Source organism: Castor canadensis, chromosome 11, assembly GCF_047511655.1.
Source record: "Castor canadensis chromosome 11, mCasCan1.hap1v2, whole genome shotgun sequence".
NCBI lineage: Eukaryota > Metazoa > Chordata > Mammalia > Rodentia > Castoridae > Castor > Castor canadensis.
Window position 1 is genome coordinate 77,754,530 of NC_133396.1, and position 21,320 is coordinate 77,775,849.

At 45.2% G+C, this 21,320-nt stretch overlaps 1 pseudogene; it reads left to right on the forward strand.

Moving 5' to 3' along the window:
* Positions 1–6,164: 6,164 nt before the first annotated feature.
* Positions 6,165–15,574, forward strand: LOC109703019 (thyroid receptor-interacting protein 11 pseudogene; annotated as a pseudogene).
* The last annotated feature ends 5,746 nt before the right edge of the window (positions 15,575–21,320 follow it).

The window sequence follows — 21,320 nt, forward strand, 5'->3', positions numbered from 1 at the left end:
AAGTTTAACCTTGGGACCTTGCACTTCCCAGGTGGCCACTCTTGAGCCACCCCTCCAGTTCTTTAACACTTGGGTTATTTCTCAGGTATGGTCTCATTTTCTGAGGCTGACCCTGGGCAAAAACTATGGCTACCTATGTGCTCTGAAGTAGCTGGGATCACAAGTAAACACCACCATGCCTGGCTTATTGAGTTGGGGGTCTCACTAACTTTTTCTGGGACTGCCTGGAACCTTGATTCTTCTCATCTCCACCTCCCAAGTAGCTGGGATTACAGGCAAAAACACCACACTTGGCTTTATTTTTATTCTTAATTTTTTTGCCTATATCATTCCTCAAGGCAATCCAATTTCAGACAGCTAAGCTATTTATAAGTACATTTGGAGGAAGGAGAAGGAAATGGGGAAGGAGACCAGGAAAAGGTAGGGAGAGGAGGAGAAGGTGGAGAAGGAAACAACTCCACTGAATGTAGCTGGATGAACACACAGTTCTTATTTCTGTCCTAGTTCCTTTGCTATGGGTGAAGGAACCAAGCAGAAGTTCTATTTTCTCTCAAAAGGAAAATATCAGTGATATAGAAATAGGTAGAAAACCCAAAACATGAAAGCATTTGATATCACCTCTCCAGAGGAGCTAATACAGAAACCTTAAAGCAACAGAGGTTATCATGAGAAGGTGATCAGAAATCAGGGTAAAGATCAGTTACAGATGAATCAACATGGGTCATAACACGTGTACACGAAAGCAAAGCTAGGAATATTTCTGGATAGCTATCCTCAACTCAACTAGCAAAAATTCTTTGTCTTCCTTATTATGCTTGTGTCTTTTCTTCAACAAAATTAATGATAAAGGCAGAACAGGACCTGCCTGGAACTGAAGGGGAAAGGGGGAAGAGGGTGGGGGAGGGGGGCAGGGGAGAGAAATGACCCAAACAATGTATGTACATGTGAATAAATGAGTAATAATAAAAAGAAAAAAACATAATAAAATAAAATAACCCATGCATCAAAAAAAGGAAAATATCAAATCACTTGGACATCATCAGATGTGGTCAACCCCAAGTGAGAAGAGACAGAACACCTTGGCAGATCCCCTAAGATATTAGAGGAACAAAGAAATATTTTTTCTGTGGGATAAAATGTGCTCCCTGTTGGGTAGTTTATAATTTCATGGAAATAATTGATTTGCATACTATTTGTTAAGTACCCCATTCACATTCTCTGACTTAGTCTTCATCCTTCCCTTTGCTCTTTCTGACAGTCTTCCCCTATTAGAACGTAAGCCCCAGGAAGGAGTGCACATTTGCTCTGGTTTGTTTTGGTTTTGCCATGTGCATTTAGAATAGGTTAGTACATTGGACAGAGCCAAAAAACACTTGCTGGTGAAAGTCCATGGTGAAGTAGAAAGAGCACCGTAGTCAGCAGCCAAGGCTCATCGCCCTGTCTGCATCACAGTGGACTTTCAGTGACCATTTCTTGGTTGGACAGCTGGGTGATAGATGAGTGACAATGGATGAATATGATTCTCGTAATGCTCTTCATCTGTAAAATGGGGATAGTAATTCACTATGAAAATAGTTGTGGTGGCATAGCTGTTCAATAATTCTTTTTTTCTCTTAGTCAATGTAGAAGAAAAACAGGAATCGAGTGGTGAGAATTTTAGCAGGATAAGACAGGAAAGAAATCATTTCATGTCCAGGGGCAATGAGAAGAGACAAGAATTGGGCAGAAGTATATGTTTGCATTCTGTCTAGCAGTGCTGCCACAACCAGTGTGTGGACAGAGGCATGTGAGGGCCAGGAGGTGGAGAAGTACAACTTGTTCCTAAGTTGTCTCTTTCTGCTATAAGAGATGAAGTGTACCCTGCACAGGCTGCCCTTTCTGAGGCCTCATGCATGCTCAGAGTGTTAAGGCCTGCAGCGTGAGTGATCTGATCAACCAAAGACAGGGCTTTCAGAACACAGCACCATCTTGTTCATGCAAGAGTTTGGGGTAAGCCAGAACATCTCTGAGCAGATCCACTTCTTCTGATCCAGACAGGTTGGGTAGCTGCTCTTGGAGATATTTCTACACCCAGAAAGCAGAAACCAGGGTCAGTGCAGGGCACCCTGGATATCGACTTTCTAGGGTGGCCTCTCCCCTCTCTGGTGGCTGTGTACTGGGAGGACAGGCTAGCATGGAGGAGCAGAAGAAAATAAAAGACTGCAGTTAGTTGGGGCCTGGGCCTCTTCAGTGATGGTGGGCAGGTTTTGGAAGATATTTCAGGGCCTCAGGACAGATCTCTTCCCAAAGTCATCGAAAACACCCATGAATAGCTAACTGGGGATATGTGGCTGAGAATTTTTCTTCCTGTTGTTGCTACCTTACAGTGGGGATCCCAAAGTGTCCCAAAGCTGTACCTAAGGCTGTGATATGCTTCAGAAAGTCACCTTGTCTGGGGATCTAACTATCTCGATTTCATTAAATGGTTCAATAGGCAAATCGGGCTCAATGGACACCAGCCATGATGTTGTGAGTGTGGATTTCTCTACAGGACCTGGGGAAGGCCAGACTGTGGGCAACCTTGGAATCTAAGTGTTGGCATCAGGAGCTAATGGGAAGTTCCGTACATGCCTTTGTTCCTGGCCACTGTTAACACAAGCTCTCCTATGTTAGACGATGCTGTTCCTGCCTCTCTCAGTAGGAATGACAGTGCTGCACTGATGTCCTAAGATACAGAAAGTGGCCGAGAATAACATGGTGCTTGGCTGTTTTCCCATCTGAAATTGACATGGAAACTACCTCTCTTAATACACAACATGCAAAATAACTCCTGCTGTGACGGTAGATCTGTGGTTCCAAATACAACTGTCTTCTCCACTTCTTTTTGTGGTCACTGTTCCAAGGAACAGTTAATGGAAATGAACGTGCCACCTTAATGGTCACAGGTTCACCTCTGTCTTTGAGTCTCTTGGGTGTTAGAAAGCAGGGGTTTGCAGTGTTAGTAAACCAGGTGAGACAAATGGAGGGAAACTGCGAGTTAAGGGGCAGAGTTCTGGAAACTGCTTTCAAGTGAAGTATAAGTAAGACTCCACGCATAAGTAAACCACTTGCTCTGGCAGTCATACTGAAACCTAGAACAAGGAGAGGAGGAGGCCCAGAGCGGGTTCTGGGAAGGATGCAGCTGGGACTCACGTCAATTGGAACAGCAGTGGGAGATGCACAACCACATCCCTGGACGTCCTCACCCCACCCCATGAGCAAAGTGGACACCATACACTAGACTCAACTGGGGGAGTTTTGCACCAAGATTTCCAGGTACCATTGGTGAAGGGACTCAGGATCCCTCCCAGGACGTGGCAGTAATGTGGGGCTCCTCCTATGTCCCTCTCCCCCTCCTCACTCTGGAGCTTCAGAACTGGCGCACTGTGGTTATCATGGCACATGCCGGCCAAGCCTCTCTTCAACCCCACACTCTGCCTGTTTCACCAGGATCTCAGACTGGTTGGCTCCATAATGACAGCCACCATTCACTGATGTGGCCCAAGTGCTGGCCCACACCTGGCACATACTAGAAGCTTAATGAAGAGCTATTGGATAAATTACTCACTGAACTCATGTGCTGTCACTGTGCTAAGAGCTTTGCAATTACTGTTTCATTTCAGATGAAGAAATGGAGGCTGAGAGAGGTTGAGTAAATTGTTTAAGGTCCCATTACTTCCTGGTGTAACAGGGAGTTAAGTCTGTCGCCACTCCCAGCCTCAAAGACTGAACCCTTAAACACATACCGCTTTCTCGTCCCATCATTCATTGGAGCAGGAACAGGAACCAGAACACATGAAGGAAGGAGGTGCAGAAAGTGAGCTGGATTTTCGCACCTTCATCTCTGGCAATGGCCTCTGGGGACAGGTCCTGAGGCCTAGAGGTCCAGAGGAGGGATACCATGGCCTGTCCCCTACCGAGCAGCCTATTTCCTTGAGATTTTGCCAGTCAAATGGCTCCCACCTTTCCCTGTCTCTTGGCCTCATCTTTGAGGGGAAGAGGGTTGGAAGGTGTAGTCCATGAAAGTAAAATTTCAAATTTTATTTCTTAGGTGGAGGATATCATAGAAAACACCAGATCATTTCATTTACAAGTGTTGTTTTTAAAATCCAAGGTGATTCCATACAACTGCCTGTGTGGCCCAGGTTGGCCTGGAATTCATGCTCTTCCTGTCTCAGCCTGTTGAGTGCTGGGATTACAGGTGGGAGTGACCACACTGGGCTCCTTCAGTGATTGTACTGAAGCCTTCTTCCCCCACTCTTCCTTACTGTGCTTTCTAGAGCATTGGACTGCCATGAAAACATGGCCAAGATGTAGACCTTTTCTTATCTGTATTGTTCTTTTCTTTTATGAGAAAATTCAGTTAAGAATTACTATATTTTTAATTAATTAATTTCTTTTTGGTGGGACAAATGTTTGAACTCAGGGTTTTGTGCGTGTAAAGCAGGCGCTCTGCTCCTTGAGCTACACATTCAGTCCATTTTGCTCTGGTTATTTTGGAGATGGAGGTCTGAAACTATTTGCCTGGGCTCTTGAACTTCAATCTTCCCAATCTAAGTTTTCCAAGTAGCTAGAGTTACAGGCCTGACTCACCGGTGCCTGGTTCATTTATATATATTGAGCCATTGATAAAAAGTTAAATATTACTACTTCTTTAGATGTTTTTGATTGCCTTTTTACATGCTTAATTTATCTTTCTGAATCTGTTTTCCTGAGGTCTAGTTCCACATAGAATGACTCCACACTAAGTACACAGTTCAATCAATTTTGACATCTGTGTACACCCACCATGTAGTTATCACTTCAACCAGGAAACAAGCTACTTCTACCACCAAAACATTTCCTGCCTTTTGGCTGTCAGTCTTCCTACCCCAACCTCAGCAAACCACTGCTCTGACTTCTACATGTGTTCTGACTTTTCTGAGTTAAAATGAATGAAATCATACAGGATGTCTTCTTTGGTGTCTGGCTCATTTCACTCAGCATGATGTGTTTGACATTCACACATCAGTAGTTCATTCTTTTTCATTGCTGAGTAGTATTCCATGACCTACAATTTGTTTATCCACTCACCTGGGGAGTATATTCAGAATGTTTTAAAAATAAAAACAACCTTGAGAGAAATGACCCAATTCTTTGTGTGCCCTCACCAGCCCCAACTCCTTAGAGAACTAAAACTACACTTTGTCTCCCATTGGCCTTCCAACAAATCTTCCAATGATCAACTCACTTTCTAACTGCAAGACTTCGCTTGTCCAGGAAGGAAGAGACAGGCAGCAGGAACTGGCTGGAAGAACCTACTCTTGAAGGTGGCTGCAGAGAGGGTCTGTATTCCTGCCCTGCTGGCCCATCTGGACCTGGATACTATGCTTCAGAGACATGCAAGGGACAGGAGTTGGTGGGGTCTCCTGATCAAGGGATGTGGGTTGCACCTGTACCTGGGCAAGCAGGTTTTGGGCTAGCATACCCAACCAGTGTGGCCTTTCAGGAGAGGGGCTCTCCCCTCCGTGTCTCCCTGCCTCTCACCCTGTCTCCTGTGCTCTTGTCGCAGTGGATCCCAGATGTGAGTGACAGCTGGTGGAGAGTAAAAAGAGAAAGTAAGGAGGTGTTGGGCACAGAGCCTGTGATCAATTCATGTTATTATCATGGGGTGGAGAATTAGAACGAGGCCTTCTGGTGGCCTGCCACAGGGGGAGGCGCCCTCCTCCCCTGCTGCTGCAGGAACCAGAGGCAGCCACAGGGCAATTTGAATTAATTTCCTACCTGTCATTTGGTGGGATGCAGGGCCAGATGTTCAACTGAAATCAGGATGCATCTACCTGTTTAGTAAATCCTGTCAGAAACAAAATAAAGGCCATTAAGCGTGTCTAGCAACATGGGTCCTTGCTGTATGAGCCCTGTGGTCACCTTCCCCCGTTTGCCCCTGGGCGCTGCTGGGTTTTTACTCTTCTGTCACTATGCCTGGCACGTGGCCAGCTCCAGCCATGTTGCCACGTCTCAGATCCCTGCTGGGGACTTATTTTATTTAAAGAGAACCCATGACATCCTCTGAGGGTTTCTGAGCCTTGAGTGGGCAGGGGGGGCGGGGTCGGGGAAGATCACTAAGCTGGGGGAGCAGTGACAGCCGAGTCGCGGTGCCTGCGGTGATGGTCACGCGTGGGGTCCGAGGGCGGCGCCCCTGCCCGGCGATGCCAGGAGCTCCGCGTCAGCATTGGAACCAGGGCCTTTGTTGGGGACGCGTCGGTCGCGGTTCGGTGACACTTGGCGGGGTCGTCCGACGGCGCTGGACGCTTTTCGCGGACCAGGTCGTTTCTCAACCCGCAGCGATGTCGTGGATTTGGGGCCTGGGCTCCGGCTTGGGCCAGTCTCTGGGTCAAGTCCCGGGCGTGGTCTGGGAAATGTCGAGGGGGAAGGAGGCAATGGGAGATTTTCCCGACAGTGGGAGAAGGGAATCGCAGTCCGCTCATGCCCTCTTAAGATCTGAGCATGAGAGGCTGAAAAGCCTTTGCACCCATCTGCAAGAAAGGCAGGAAGCAGCAGAGCTTCAGATGAAGCAGCAATCTGCAAGTCACCAAAGTCAACTAGAGCAAAGGGAGGCAGAAATCAGCCGTCTGACAGCAAGCCACACTGCGCTCCAGAGTCAGATGCTGAAACTGAAGTCGGTATGTTGCAGGAACGTACAGAAAGTACGACTGACCGGGACAATAAGACTCCAACACAGGTGGTTGGAGGAAAGGGAGGTTTATTGACCGGCCAGCACCTGGATTTCTCCAAAATGGCACAGCTCCTGAGCTCAGGTGGTTGAGGTTTTTATACTGAGAAAAGCAGCAGCAAGCAAGCAGGAAGGCCATCCCTTTGCCACTGAATGTTTGGAGAGATAAGCCATCAGCTGATGTCATGAACCTAGGAATTGGGTCAGGACTCCAATTGTTATGTCGTTTTTCTCATGTACATAGAGGGAGAAAGGCTTTTTACATCTGGGAGTCTCAGAGCAGGGGCACTGACTAATGTTTCCTTGATGGCATGAAAAGCCTGTTGTTTAGATTTCCGAATTAGGGGATCTCTTTTGTCCCCTCACTTTGTGGCTTTATCTGTCATGGTGACCAGGGTCAAGAACTTTGAGGGACTGTCTCCTTTATTTGGGTTCTCCTGGGTGGCCCACTTCTTAATGAACTCCTTGGTGGCAGCCTGGAGCATGGCAGAGACTGCTGGTCTTTGTCCACAGTTGTGTCCTCTGCATGGATCTCCTCTATCATGATACCCAAGCCAGTATCTGAAGAGTCCCCAGACTCGCTCATTATAGACTGCCCTCCGTGGCCCCTTTTTTTGTGTTTTTGGGTCACCCTATGGCCTCTGCTCTGTGTCTGTCTCCCTGACCGCAGGAAGCTTTACCAGGGATGTCAGCCTTCCCAGTCTCCTGTCCTGGCCCCTGGGCCTGGCTTTTTGTATCTTTATGGGCCTGGCTGGGCCTTTTATCTAGAAGCAGCTTTCTTGGCTGTTTTAGGACCTGTGTGTCCTGTGTTCCGGTCTTACATAGAACCCTTCATACCCAATCTTTGTCTGGGATCTCCCAGGGGATGGCAGCCAGAACCATGTCCTACACAAAGTCTACCAGGGCGGCCTTGGCCTTTTCTTGACTCACAGCACTCACCGCCAGAAGCCAGAATTGACCCAGGGGCAGCAAGGTCGGCTGCAGGACGGCTTTGATGTCCACTGGTTTTAGGTCCTCTGGGATTCCGGTGACCATCAGGGCCCTGTGTTCATCCACATTTAGCCCTCTGTACCAATTTTGTAAAAAGCTAACAGCCATTTTGTTGTCCATGGGATGTCAATCTGGGAGTAGGGTGGACTGTGGCTAGCCTCTGGTTAGAGATCAAGTTTAAGTGACTGAAATAAGGCTCGGGGATCTGGCTGCCCACTGGCCAGATGGACACAGCGTCCTTCCCCGCTCTAGGTGCCCTCTCGACAATCTGTCTGCGGTCTGAGGATCTGTAAAGGCCTTATGTGTCTGTTCTCCCACCAGGCCAGGCTGTTCCCTTCCTTTGTTTTGGAGTCTTGATCTATTTAATAACTATCAAGTTGGTTTTGTCAGATGCTCTCTTTAAGACAACTGTGTTTTTCATTTTATGAAAACCAGTGAGATCAGGGTAGTGTTGTAATGACAACACAGCATCACCTAACAACAGCAACCTAGAAAGGCAGAACAAAGAGCCCAGACATCTTAAAAATATCCAGCTGAAAGGTGTTGGATAACTTAGTGTCATCATCCATGAGCCCTGTAAAACCATCAATGGCACGTGTGACACAGCCTTTTGGCACTGACGTGTAAGCCGGGCTTGTCAGTGAACCATAGTCACATGGGGAGGAGCAGAAGCCAGGACTAACTTGGATGGATATTTCATCTTTAGGTTTTTCTTTAGGTCTATCATATGAATCTGCGCCACCATCAGAGCATAGTCTATTTGTCAGTGGCGCAGTGAGCAGCAGCTTGGCCACATCTGTCATCTCCTCCTCCCCCTTGCCATTTTCCCGCCTTTGCTTCTGTTCCCTCCTCCTTTTTGGCTGTGTGTTGGCACAGGCCAGCTCACTAAGCGGAGGCAATGCACTGGGCTGGAGGAGCTTGGAGGGGAAGGCATCCAGGCAGTTGCAGGTGAGGTTGAGGCTTTGCAGCTGTGGGAAGCTTGGCGGCTTGGCGGGGGCCAGGCCCTTTCCCGGAGTCAGCCCCTCCAGTGTATTGTCCCATAGTTCGAGGACACGCAGTGCAGACAGTGGCCCCAACTTGGGCGTACACCTGGTCTTAATACGTTGTGCTGCAGCTTGAGGCTCTGGAGCTCGGCAGGCCCTGTGCCAAGCCCGGCTACCACCAGGGGCAAGCTGTAGCAGAAAGTCTCACATGGCTGCCCTGGAGCCTGAGGGAGGGGGATAGCACTGCTGCTGGGGCCCTAATTTTACTTTCATCCACTCAGAATTTGGTGACCATTTTAATGGTTTATCTCTTTCTTTGGGGTTGTTGGAGGCAAAGGGGGTATAATGAAGAAACTGCTGGATGACTTGGGTAGGAGTCCAGGTCCAATGTTTTCTTTTTTTATTGGAGTCCCCTGTATTGGACTCAGACCTCTGGGCAGCCAGAGTGGCCTGGTGCGGGCGATAATAGCCAAGTCTAAAGTGCCCTCTGCTGGCCATCCTGTGTGAAAGGCGGGCCATTTCAATTTACAGAATCTCCAAAGCTTGGCTGGTTTTGTTTTAAACCCATAGTCAACAGAAAAGCCTTTCCTAAAGCTAGTAAGCATAGTCTGGAGCACCGTAGGGCACTTTGACCCAGAGGAGCCCATTTGTTAATAGACTGCTGTATTATAAGAGAGAATTTAATTCTAGATTGTATTTATGGCAGAATGAAATATGCAAAGACTTTTTTTAATTACCCAAATTTTAACATTCCTGCTGTGCCCACCCTTTTTTTCTTTTTTTCCCCTCTGGTCTGAGCTGGAGTATAACCCCTTAGTGCCTGCATCTTAGTGAGACCTGATTGAAATATGTTTGAAAACCTGTTTTCTTAAAAAGTGGCAGCAGAACAGAGCAATAATTTTTACATTGACTCTATCATAAGAACTGTTCTCAAGATGTTCAAACATTTATGTGTAAAAAGCCCAAGCAGTTTATACCAGAGCTCCTTAAAATGAATACCCTTTTTTTTATCTTGAGTATCATATTAACCTTATTGCAGCATTTTTAAGAACATTTTGAAGATGTTTACTCATTCACATACATTGTGATCACACCATTAGATGGACACACAATCTGAGTAGACATTAACAGGAGAAACATAAGCATCCCATGACTGTCTCAATAATAGACCAAGCTTACTGTTTCAACCTTTTGGAACAATTTTTTATCAGCAACAGTCAGTTGGGTTTTTTTCTCTCCTTTTTACCTCTTTTTTATGTTTATAACCCTTTTGTAATAGTCTTTTTTTTTTTGAGACAGCCCAGATCTTATGTATCAGTGTAAGCCCATCCTTTATGTGTTAATTTTTGTAAGAGCTCAGTTAGCGTTGAGCTTTAGTCTTCCTTTAGGATGTTCATTTTATATATGTCTGGTAATTGCCGATGTTGTAAGACAAACAAAGGAGCGGGGTGCCTCTCAGTGAGGCCACACAGATGCTCGCTTGATCATATCCCCAGACCATGAGGTCAGGTGTGACAGCAAGAGTGGGATCAGCCCAATAGGGTGACTTACGATTGGATGCTAGTCCAATCACACCATAGACCATATGTCAATCACCGTGACTCAGATGGAGCCCACTTGGACTCCATAGCCTTCAGAGGACCTTAAGGGTGCCCAGCCGTGGAGTCACAAATTCGAGCTTGAAATGCCAGAGAGTCAAGCTGCTCACTCATACATCATTTACTCAGAGTTTAAAACAATCAGTCCCTACTTATTTCCCCTAAAATCCTGGCTAGCCTTAAACCCAGTTGGTCGGAAGCAGGACTCACATCAGCCTATAAATCACTTGGTCAGAATCATATTGGCCCCAGATGACCAGAATCACATCATTCCCAGAGGAAGGGGACGAATCACCCTGGAATCACATCAGGGCTCAACTGGTCCCCTGTGAGGATCAATCCATGCCGGCTCCTATACTGACTACCTCAGGGTTCCTACCTGGTCCAGATGTCTGGTGCAGGTCTCTGTTTCACTCCACCAGTTTGAGGACCTGGTCCTTGGCTCGGCAGCCTCCTTCTGTCATCTAGAAGGAGACCCTGGGACCTCTGCAGGCTACAGGGCTGGGGAGCGGACACCTGCTGCCCAACAGGGCATGGCAGTCTAATCTCGCTGGGGCCTCCAAAATGTTACAGGAACAGTACAGAAAGTATGACTGACCAGTGGGAATAAGACTCAAACCCAGGTGGTTGGAGGAAAGGAAGATTTATTACGCTAGCAGACCAGCACCTGGACATCTCCAAAATGGCGCAGCCTCCAAGCTCAGGGTGATTGAGATTTTTATACTGAGAAAAGCAGCAGCAAGCAAGCAGGGAGTGCAGAAGCAGACTTGGCAGTTAGCTGTTCAAGGTTACAATATATCATGTCAGCACAGGATGAAGGCCATCCACAGTTTCTAATGAGATAGCTGGATGTAGGGGCCACAGCTAAGGGGAAAGGCTTTACTCATCTTTGATTCTTTTCCCAACTTTGATCTTTTCCTGGGTTTCCTTATCAGGTATATTCAGGTGCTGGCAGTGTGACAGCAACCACTGTGTTATCTTCGTCAGGTTATGAAGGCTATCATCAGGTTTTATCCTTCCATGAAGATAACATGGACTTTGGTAACAAAATTTCATCACAACAAAAAATAAAGAGATTGTCGAGTGAAGTTTTAAGACTAGAATTTGAAGTTGGCCATTGGAGGCATATTGCTCAGGAAGAAAGAGCACACAGCTCTGAGCAAAAGGAAATCTGCAGACTGCAAGCTACTATTAAACAGATTAAACTAAAACAAAGTCAGGAAATTGATGACCATAAGCATGAAATGTCAGTATTGCAGAATGCTCATCGATATAAATTGATAGAGATAAGTCATAAATATGAAGAAGACTTACGAGACTACGAAGAAAGAATTGAAGATCTTGAAAATCTTTTGCAGCAAGGTGACTCAGGACTTACCATGACTGATCACTCAAAAATCAATGAAATGGGAGAAACTATTCAGGTTCTACGAACTGAAAAAGTAGAATCTACAAAAAGACTTGAAGAAATGGAGAATACAATAAAAAGCATACATAAAAAATTAACTTCTGCAGAAAATGAGCTAGATACCTTGAAGAGAGAACAGGAACAGTTAAAGGAGGAAAAGAGACAAACGATTGAACAGTGTGAAAGCTTGAAACAGGAATGTAGTAAACGACAGCCTTCTGCTGTGGAGCAGAGAGATGCTGTGGCAGAGAAGGAGCGAATTCTACAGAATTCTTCAGAGGATGAAGTATTCAGACTACAACAAGCTCTGTCTGATGCTGAAAATGAAATCATGAGACTACGTTGTTTAAACCAGGATAACAGTCTTGCTGAAGAAAACCTGAAACTTAAAACACAAGTTCAGCTTTTAGAAAAAGAGAGGACAATATTGAGTCAAGAAAAGGAAGAACTTCAGATATCATTCTCAAAACTGAGAAATGAATATGAAGTAAGTCAAAGCACAGCTACAAGAAACCTGAATTTGGAGTTTGAATTGCGTGACTTAAGATTTAACTTGCAGGCAAAGGAACAAGAACTGAATCAGAGTAATGATAAGGAAATGCTGAGAGCTGAGTTGGAAGATCTGCACATGCAAAACCAGGAAGCTACAAAGCATGTGATTTCATTAAAAGATCAGCTATCAAAATGGCAAAATGAAGAGAATAGTGTTATCAGGAAACTGAAGCAAGATCTACATGATGAGAAAAAGAGAGTTTATCAACTTGAGGATGACAAAATGAAAATTGCAAAAGAGTTAGATGTGCAAAAAGAAAAGTTAATGCACAGTGAACTGGCCCTAACAGATTTGCATTTAGCCAAGCAAAAGCTTGTAGGTAAAGTAGAAGATTTAGAAGATCAGCTGAGTAAATTACAGAAAAATAACTTAAACATCCAGAAGTCTGATATTTTTCAAAAAACAAAAGTTCAAAGCCCTAATATAGAAAATGGAAGTGAAAGACTTGATGTACCTGAAGGTGAAATTGAAAGGCTAGTGAAAGGACTAAGAGAACAAGAGTTAGAGATTAAACCTCTAAATGAAAATATATCTCTAAGTAAACAAATTGATAATCTGGCCAACGATGAGGTCAGTAAACTAACTGAGATTATCCAGCAGAAAGACATGGAGATACAAACTCTTCATGCAAGAATTTCTTCTGCTTCCTGCACCCAAGATGTCACTCGCCTCCAACAGCAACTGCAGACCCATGCTAGAGAAAGAGAGCAAGTACTCGCTGTTTTGGAGGAGAAGACAAGGGAAAATAGCCATTTGAAAACAGAATATCACAAAATAATGAATATAGTGGCTGCCAAAGAAGCAGCACTCATTAAGCTGCAAGATGAGAACAAAACATTGTCCAGTAGATTTGAAAGAGATGATCAAGTTATGTTTAGAGAAACTCTTCAGAACTTATCACTTATCATTCATGAAAAAGACATCGAGATAGATGCACTAAGTCAGAAAAGTCAAACTTTGTTGGCAGTGTTACAAGCTTCCAGCCCCAGTAATGAGGTTGGAGGTGTCACTAATAATCAGTTTGAGGAGCTGCTACAGGAACAGGTTAAGTTAAAGCAGCAAGTAAAGGAAATGGAAGAATGGAAAGAAAAGTTGGTAACCACTGTCAAAAACACGCAAAATGAGTCAGCCCATCTTCTGGAGGATCTTTATCAACTTCAGGCCCAAGTTTTGGTGGACAGTGATAATAATTCTAAATTACAAGAAGACTACACTGGCCTGATCCCAAGTTATGAGCAGAATGAAAATAAACTTAAAAAATTGGGACAAGAATTAGCACGAGTTCAGCACAGCATAGGACAGCTTTACAGTGCTAACAATCTTCTTTTAGGAAAACTTGATATCATATCACCCCAGCTCTCTTCTGGCTCACCATTTACCTCCCAGGCAGCAAAATCCCTTAGAGCAAGTGTGCCTGCTGGATTGAGTGAGTGTTCTCCTTCTCTTCAAGAAGAGGTAGAAAAGTTAAGAAAATTGCTACAAGAAAAGGATGCAACAATCAGAACTCTCCAGGAAAATAATAACATTTTGTCTGATTCAATTGCTGCTGCCTCAGAGCTAGAAAGAAAAGTACATGAGCAAACTGATTCAGAAATTAAGCAGCTGAAAGAGAAACGAGATGTATTACAAAACTTACTTAAGGAAAAAGACCTCTTAATCAAAGCCCAAAGTGATCAGTTACTTTCTTCAGATGAAAAGTTCACTAACAAAGTGAATGAAAATGAGCTTTTGAAGCAGGCAGTAACAAACCTGAAGGAAAGAATGTTAATTTTAGAAACGGACATTTCTAAACTGAAAGTGGAAAATGAAAAACTAGTAGAAACATCCAGAGAAAAGGAATTATAAGAAACTAACACAAAGTTGTCTCTAATGCTTCGAGAAAAAGAGTTGGAGTACCATTCAATGAAAGAAGGCCCTGGCTTTTGTGCAGCTATTGAAAGAAAAAGAAGAGGGCGAGGCTGGGGAGTTAAATCAGCTTTTAAATACAGTTAAGTCAATGCAGGAGAAGACAATTACATTTCAACAGGAGAGAGACCAAGTCATGTTGGCCCTGAAACAGAAACAAATGGAAAACAGTGCCCTACAGAATGAAGTACAGCACTTACACGACAAAGAAACATGGTTAAAACAGGAGCTCAATAGATTGCGCAATCACCTTTCAGAAAGAGAAGAGTCTCATACTCAGGAATTGTTGGCCGTGGAAGACAGAGAGGCTAAACTGAGAAACAAAGTCACGTCACTGGATTAAAAGCTAGTCTTGTCCTCTAATGCAATGGAAAATGCAAACCATCGAGCCAGTGTGCATGCAGAGTCATTGCAAGAGCAATTACACATTGTCTCTAAGCAAAGGGATCAAACTGCAGCACAGCTCACTGTCGCTCAGGACCAAATAAAGCAGTATGCTCTGTCATTAACTAACCTCCAGATGGAGCTAGAGCGCTACCAACAAGAGACAAAAGCGATGTATTCTGCTGAATTAGAAAAACAGGGTATAGCCGAATGGAAGAAAAAGGCGGAAAATCTGGAAGTGAAGGTGTCACTATTACAAGAACATTTGGATGAAGCAAATGCAGCACTGGAGTCAGCAGCCAGACTTACAGAACAGTTAGAGCTAAAGGAAGAACAGATTGAAGAACTGAAAAAACAAAGTGAGCTCCGACAAGAAATGTTGGATGATACACAAAAGAAATTGATGAATTTAGTAAACAATGCAGAACGCAAAGTAGACAAAGTCCTCATGAGAAACCTTCTTATTGGTCATTTCTGCACACCAGTAAACAAGCGACATGAGGTATTACGGTTAACGGGAAGTGTTCTTGGTATGAAGAAGGAGGAGATGGAACAACTGTTCAATGAAGATGAAGGAGGTGTTGCCGGCTGGATGACCGGCTGGCTTGGAAGAGAACCAAAAAGTGTCCCTAACACACCTCTGACACCAAATCAGCAATCTGTGCTTAATAGTTCTTTTTCAGAGCTTTTTGTTAAATTTCTAAAAGCAGAATCTCACCCATCTACCCCCACAGCAAAGCTTTCTGTTAATGACATAAAATCTCTAGATTCCGGAGGGAGAAAATTGGACACAAATGCAACCACAAGTTTTAAAGGCCCACCAGAACCCAGGGCTGGTAGAAAAGCAGATGTGAATCCGTTCTTGGCTCCCTGCTCTGCAGCGGTGCCTCTTACTAACCAGCTGGACATGGACATGGTGAGCCCGGGCATTTTCTTTTGAAGCCCATCTCAGATGTTCTGCCCACGTTTACACCTTTGCTGGTGCCACCTGACAACTGTGCTTGTAGTGTGCTAAAAGCATAGGCGATTCTGAAGTCAGAGACTATCTAGGACTTTGAAGGAACCACGAACACTATGTTTGTGTATGTATTTTATCACAAAGTGGCCTTTCTGAAGAAGTCATGTATTTGTGGTGATAGTTTCTCTAAATTTAATAAAAGCACTCATTGCTTTTAGAAATTGCAGGTGTCAAAGGAGAAAGTTTTTTCTGTACAGTCTGCTGTTTTCCTTCTCTGATTTGACATAATTTAAGCTAGAAACATTTGATTTATCTTAATTTATAGAAATAAAAAAAGGAAGACATAAATACTGGTAGCTACCCATCTCAGCTTTTTATTTCCTTCTCTGATTTTCAAGCTCATTTAAGCTAGAGACACAGGGTTTAACTTTTAAAGATTATCAAGGGATTTATTAAACAAAACAAAACTAGCAGCAGCTTCTCTGCATAGGATAGAAAATCATCTGAAGCATATGTTAATCATCTTTAGAGGACTTGGCCTAGACAGGCCTAGAGCAAGGCTGTCCCTGGGAGCTCTTAGGTGCCCTGAGATGGAGTGTGTATTTGTTGCTGTGCAACTGTGTCATGTGCGAGTATATGTGACATCACCATAGGCAACATGCAATTCTTCCAGCACAAAGATCCCTTGAGCTGCCCTTTCCTAGTGAGAACCACCCCTTGCTGCTTGTTATATCAAGGATGTTGTATAGATCGGGTCACACATTATGTAACCTCTTGAGGTGGGTGATATTACTCAGCACAGTTTCCTTGAGATCTGTCCAGGGTTGTGGCATGGATCAATAATTTGTTCTTTTGATTGTTGAATATGTGCTGTGGACATACCATTTAGTTTCAAGAGCTGAGGTGGCTGTTAAAAGGTATCACCTAAAACTATGTTTCCTCACACAAACACAGTTTGATGTAAGTTACACTGTGCAGCTGCAGCCACATGGCTGTAGTCAGTCATATCACAAACCTGCCACCTGCTGCCTCTGTCTGAGGTGTTGCTGCTCAAAGCACAGTGATCCAGGGCTGTGTGTCCCCATCACAGTGGTCATAGAGGGCAGTGAGATCACTTCAACAGCACCAGCACCATCATCTAGACCTTAAGAGTAAGACAGCATTTCTTTAATTTTTTTATAAACTCATCATAATTCTGACTTGAAGCTTACTTCTATCAGGACATTCATATTGGTATTCTTGTTGAAGTTGTACATTTAAAAGACATGTCTTGCAGATTTTGTAAATTTAGATATGGATAGAAATATTTGTATAGCAAAAAGTCAAAGAGACTAACCCATTGAACTAGGGCAAAATCAATGTGCCTACTGTAGTCAAGAAGGGCACTGGAAGAATAAATGTCCCCAATGGCCCAGGTACTCCCAAAATTGCCACAGACCAGAAGCAGAAGCCAAATTGTTAAGTGAAAGTATTGGCTGGCCCACGGGGAGGCTGGCCCCTGGGAGGAAAACTTTATTGGGTTGGCAGCCCTGGAGAACTATGAAGAAGACTAAGACAGACCAGGCTCCACTCTACTGGCCCCCCCAGAAACTTATGGTCCAAATGAAGATGGGGGGGTCATCCCGTTGATCTCATGGTTGATATGGAGGTGAAATGCAGTTGTGCCTCAGACAGTGGGCCCCCTTTCACAGAAGAGTGCAACTATTATTGGGGCTACAGGGAACCTGGCCTGCTGCCCCTTCTTAGCACCTACACAATGCAATCTTGGAAGTCATGAAGTAAGGCATGAAATCCTTTATCTCCCCAATTGTCCTGTGGGTCTGATAGGCAGCGACTTGCTATGCAAACTGAGGGCACAAATAACTTTTGATTCAAATGGTATGGCAGCCTTACAACTGAGAGGACCTAAGACAAGAGTTTGAACTCTTACAGTCACAGAAGAAGAGGAATGGCCACTCTGTGCCCCTAAGGGAAGGCCTCCTGAGACTCCTGAGCTTTCCTTTAAGATTCCAGGTGTATGGGCTGAAGATAACCCCCAGGTCTGGCCCAAAATGTTCCCCCAGTAATGGTGGAACTAAAGCCAGGTGCCACCAACAAAAACAGTACTTCATTCCCCAGAAGGCCCAGGTCAGAATTCAAAGAAACTTTGACAGACTCCCGAAATATGGGATCCTCCAACCTTGCCAGTCATCCTGGAACACCCCTTTACTACCTGTCCAGAAACTGGAGACCGAGGATCTTCAGCCAGTTCAGGACCTCTGGGCAGTAAATTCAGCAACTGTCACTTTACACCCTGTAGTACTTAATCTTTACATGCTTTTAGGGCTTGCCCCAACTGAGGCAAAGTTTTTTACCTGCCTCTATCTTAATGATACATTTTTCTGCATCCACCCGGCCCCACAGAGCCAGCCTATTTTTGCCTTCGAATGGGAAAAATCCCAACACTGGAGAAAAGAGGCCACTAACCTGGACTTCAGAAATTGGTCCACTGTTTTTGGAATTGCCTTGGCATCCATGCTTTTATTTTATTTTTTTGGCAGCACTGGGGTTTGAATTCAGGGCCTCACACTTGCTAGGCAGGTGCTCTGCCACTTGACCCACTCCACCAGCCCCTGCCCTGGCATCTGACCTCAAAGCTTTCTCAGCCAACCAGCACAGCTGCACCCTCCTCCAGTATGTAGATGACCTCCTGCTGGATGGACTAACCTGGAATGTATGGAAGGGACCCACTTCCTTCTTTCTCTTTTATGAGAGGCAGGATACAAAGTCTCTTGGAAAAAGGCTCAGATTTTCCAAAACACTGTCAAATACCTTGGCTTTCATCTGTGGCAGGGACAGTGCAGGTTTGGCCCTGAGAGGAAACAAGCTGTTTGTTCTATTCCAGCCCCCAAGAACTGCTGGCAAGTCAGGGAGTTTCTGGGAGCTGCAGGTTTCTGCCAAATCTGGATCCCTAACTACTCCCTCTTGGCCAAAACCCCTCCACAAAGCCACAAAGTGAGGGAGAATGGGAACCCTTAATAAAGGGACAGGAACAGGAAAAAGTCTTTAGAGGAATCAAGGGTGCTCACAAATGCTCCTGCTCTAGGCCTGCCAGATGTGATGAAGCCCTTTTCCCTGTATGTCCATGAGAGAAAGGGGACAGCTGTTGGGGTCTTGACTCAGCTACTAGGCTCCTGGCATCGTCCAGCGGCTCAATTGTCCAAACAGTTCAATGCTGCTGCCCAAGGCTGGCCCCCTCACTTGCGTACCTTAGCAGCCACTGCTGCCCTAGTGGTGGAGGCAGACAAGCTCACCCTGGGACAAGAACTCTGTCTGAGCTCCCCACTCCATCCTAACTCTCATGGAGTATAAGGAAATTATTGGCTGACCAACTCTTGGATGGTCAAATACCAGATTATGCTATGTGAAAACCCACACATCTGCCTAGAGGTTGCTAAGACTCTAAGCATGGCCACCCTATTGCTGGTTGACTTGGGCTCCCTGGAGCATGACTGCTTAGAGGTTATGGATGAGGTTTTCTTGAGCCAGACACATTGAAGTGACCAGCCTACCAGCCATCCGGACATCTGAATATTTCACATCTGAATACTTCACATATGGCAGTATCTTTATCTGGGATGGCATGCACTTTGCTGGGTATGCGATAGTAACTCTGGACTCAGTCACTGAGGCCTGCCCACTGATTTTTGGAACTTCTGCACAAAAGGCTGAACTTGTCCCCCTCATGTAGGTACTCCAGCTTGCTGCAGTAGTACGGGTAAACATTTACACTGACTATAAATATGCCTTTACAACCATTCATGTCCATGGGGCATTATATAAAGAGAAGGGCAAGAATTCCTCAAACTACTAGATGCTGTGTGGGCCCCTTAAATGTGTGGCAGTTATACACTGCTGAGGGCACCAAAAGGGAGATACAACAATTGCTTGGAGAAACCAGGAAGCCAAACAAGCAGCCCTCATGAGAGGATCAGCCCCAACTTCTCTGGCCACTGCCTTGTTCCCATGTCCCTTAGCTGAATAAGACCCAAAGTACACACCACAAGAACAGGCCTGGTTTAAGACTGAGGAAGGAAATTTTGTACTGCATGGATGGTAGAAGTTTATGGATGGCTGCATTGCCATTCCTGAGTCATTGGCTCCCTCATTTGTTAAGCAGTTCCATGAAGGATCACATTCAGAATGAACAGCCCTCAAGACTGTCCTGGACCAGCACTTTTTCAAGCATCTCCAGCATCAGTAAGGTGATATGAGAAAGATGTAGCCTATGTGCCTAAAACAATCCCAGCAGGGACCAAGAGCACCACCCCATGTGCAAAGTGTTGGCAGAACTCCCCTTTAAAACCTGATGGTGGACTTCACACAAATGCCATTTGCCTGAGGATGCAAATACCTATTAGCATTTGTCTGCACCTTCTCCCCATGCAGACTGAAAAAGCCTGGGAGGTGGCCAGGTGTCTACTAAAGGAAATCATCCCTTGGCTTGAAATACCTGTGTCCATTGGGTTGGATAATGGGCCAGACTTTGTGGCCGAAATGGTACAGATGATGGCTAAGGACTTAGGAATCACATGGAATCTGCATATGGCCTATACCCCCACAGTTCAGGAAAAGTATAACGTTTGACTAGGACCCTGAAAGTACAGTTGGGAAACTAGGTCAGGAGAACCATTTGCAATGGGATCAATTACTACCCATAGCATTACTGAGGATTATGTCTAGTCCCACGAAGTGGACAGGACTCTCACCCTTTGAAGTTCTTACGGACACCCTACCCCCTTAATCAATGGTATACGAGGAGACCTCAAAGAAATAGGTGACCTCACCTTGAGGCAACAGATGCAGGCCCTCAGGTTGACTCTTGAAAATCAATGACTGGATCTGTGAGAGACTTCCCATTAGCCTGACAATTCCCACACATTCTTACAGGCCAGGGGATACCATCGGGGTAAAGGAATGAAATGTCCAACTGCTAAAACCCCATTGGAGGGGCCCTTTTGTTGTTATTTTATCTGCCTCCACCACAGTTATGGTAGCAGAGATTACACCCTGGATCCACCATGGCGAAGTGAAGACAGCCTCTCTCAAGTGGAAGTGCATCCCTGACCCAGTCTCACCATGCAAGACCACCCTCTTGAATGCCTGTACCTTTCCTTGGAAGGACCCTGCCTCCCGGGAAACAACAGGGAACCATGAACCATGGGACAAGAACCCTGCTCTAGTCACTCCAGAAGCTGACTAATCTACGCATGGTGAAATGTTAGGGAGTCATCTTCTTCTCCCCCCAGGGATGGGCCTTTCCATGTTTTCCTTACATGAAATTTAATCAGTTCCTTGTTCGAGAACCCCCAGATCTCAAACTGTGATCTATGTATGCATAGTAACTGCGCAGGAGGTGTTGCCACCAGGACTCTGCTTTTCCATATTTACTATTCCTGTGCAGGCACTGTCATCGGGTCATGCACCCACAATCATACCATCTATTTGGTGTGCTCCCATGGTAATCAGCATATCTGCTTCACCCCACTTACTGCCCTTGGGAGCAATGGTTAGAGGTTCAGAGCATCTGCAACCCTGGGAACATCAGCCACATCCAGGTGTTGAACCCTGATAAGCCAGTATCAACGTTTTGATGCATGTGCGGCCACAGATCAAAGTGGATGTGGAGGTATAGGCTGTGGCTGTGGAGGCCTAGCTTGGGAAAGAGCCCATATGTCAAATGGTAAGTATGTGTGCTGGGGAGACAACTCACATGTAATGATGTGGCTCCTATTATTGCCCTAACTGGAGTTGTGTTTCACGGGCTACTTG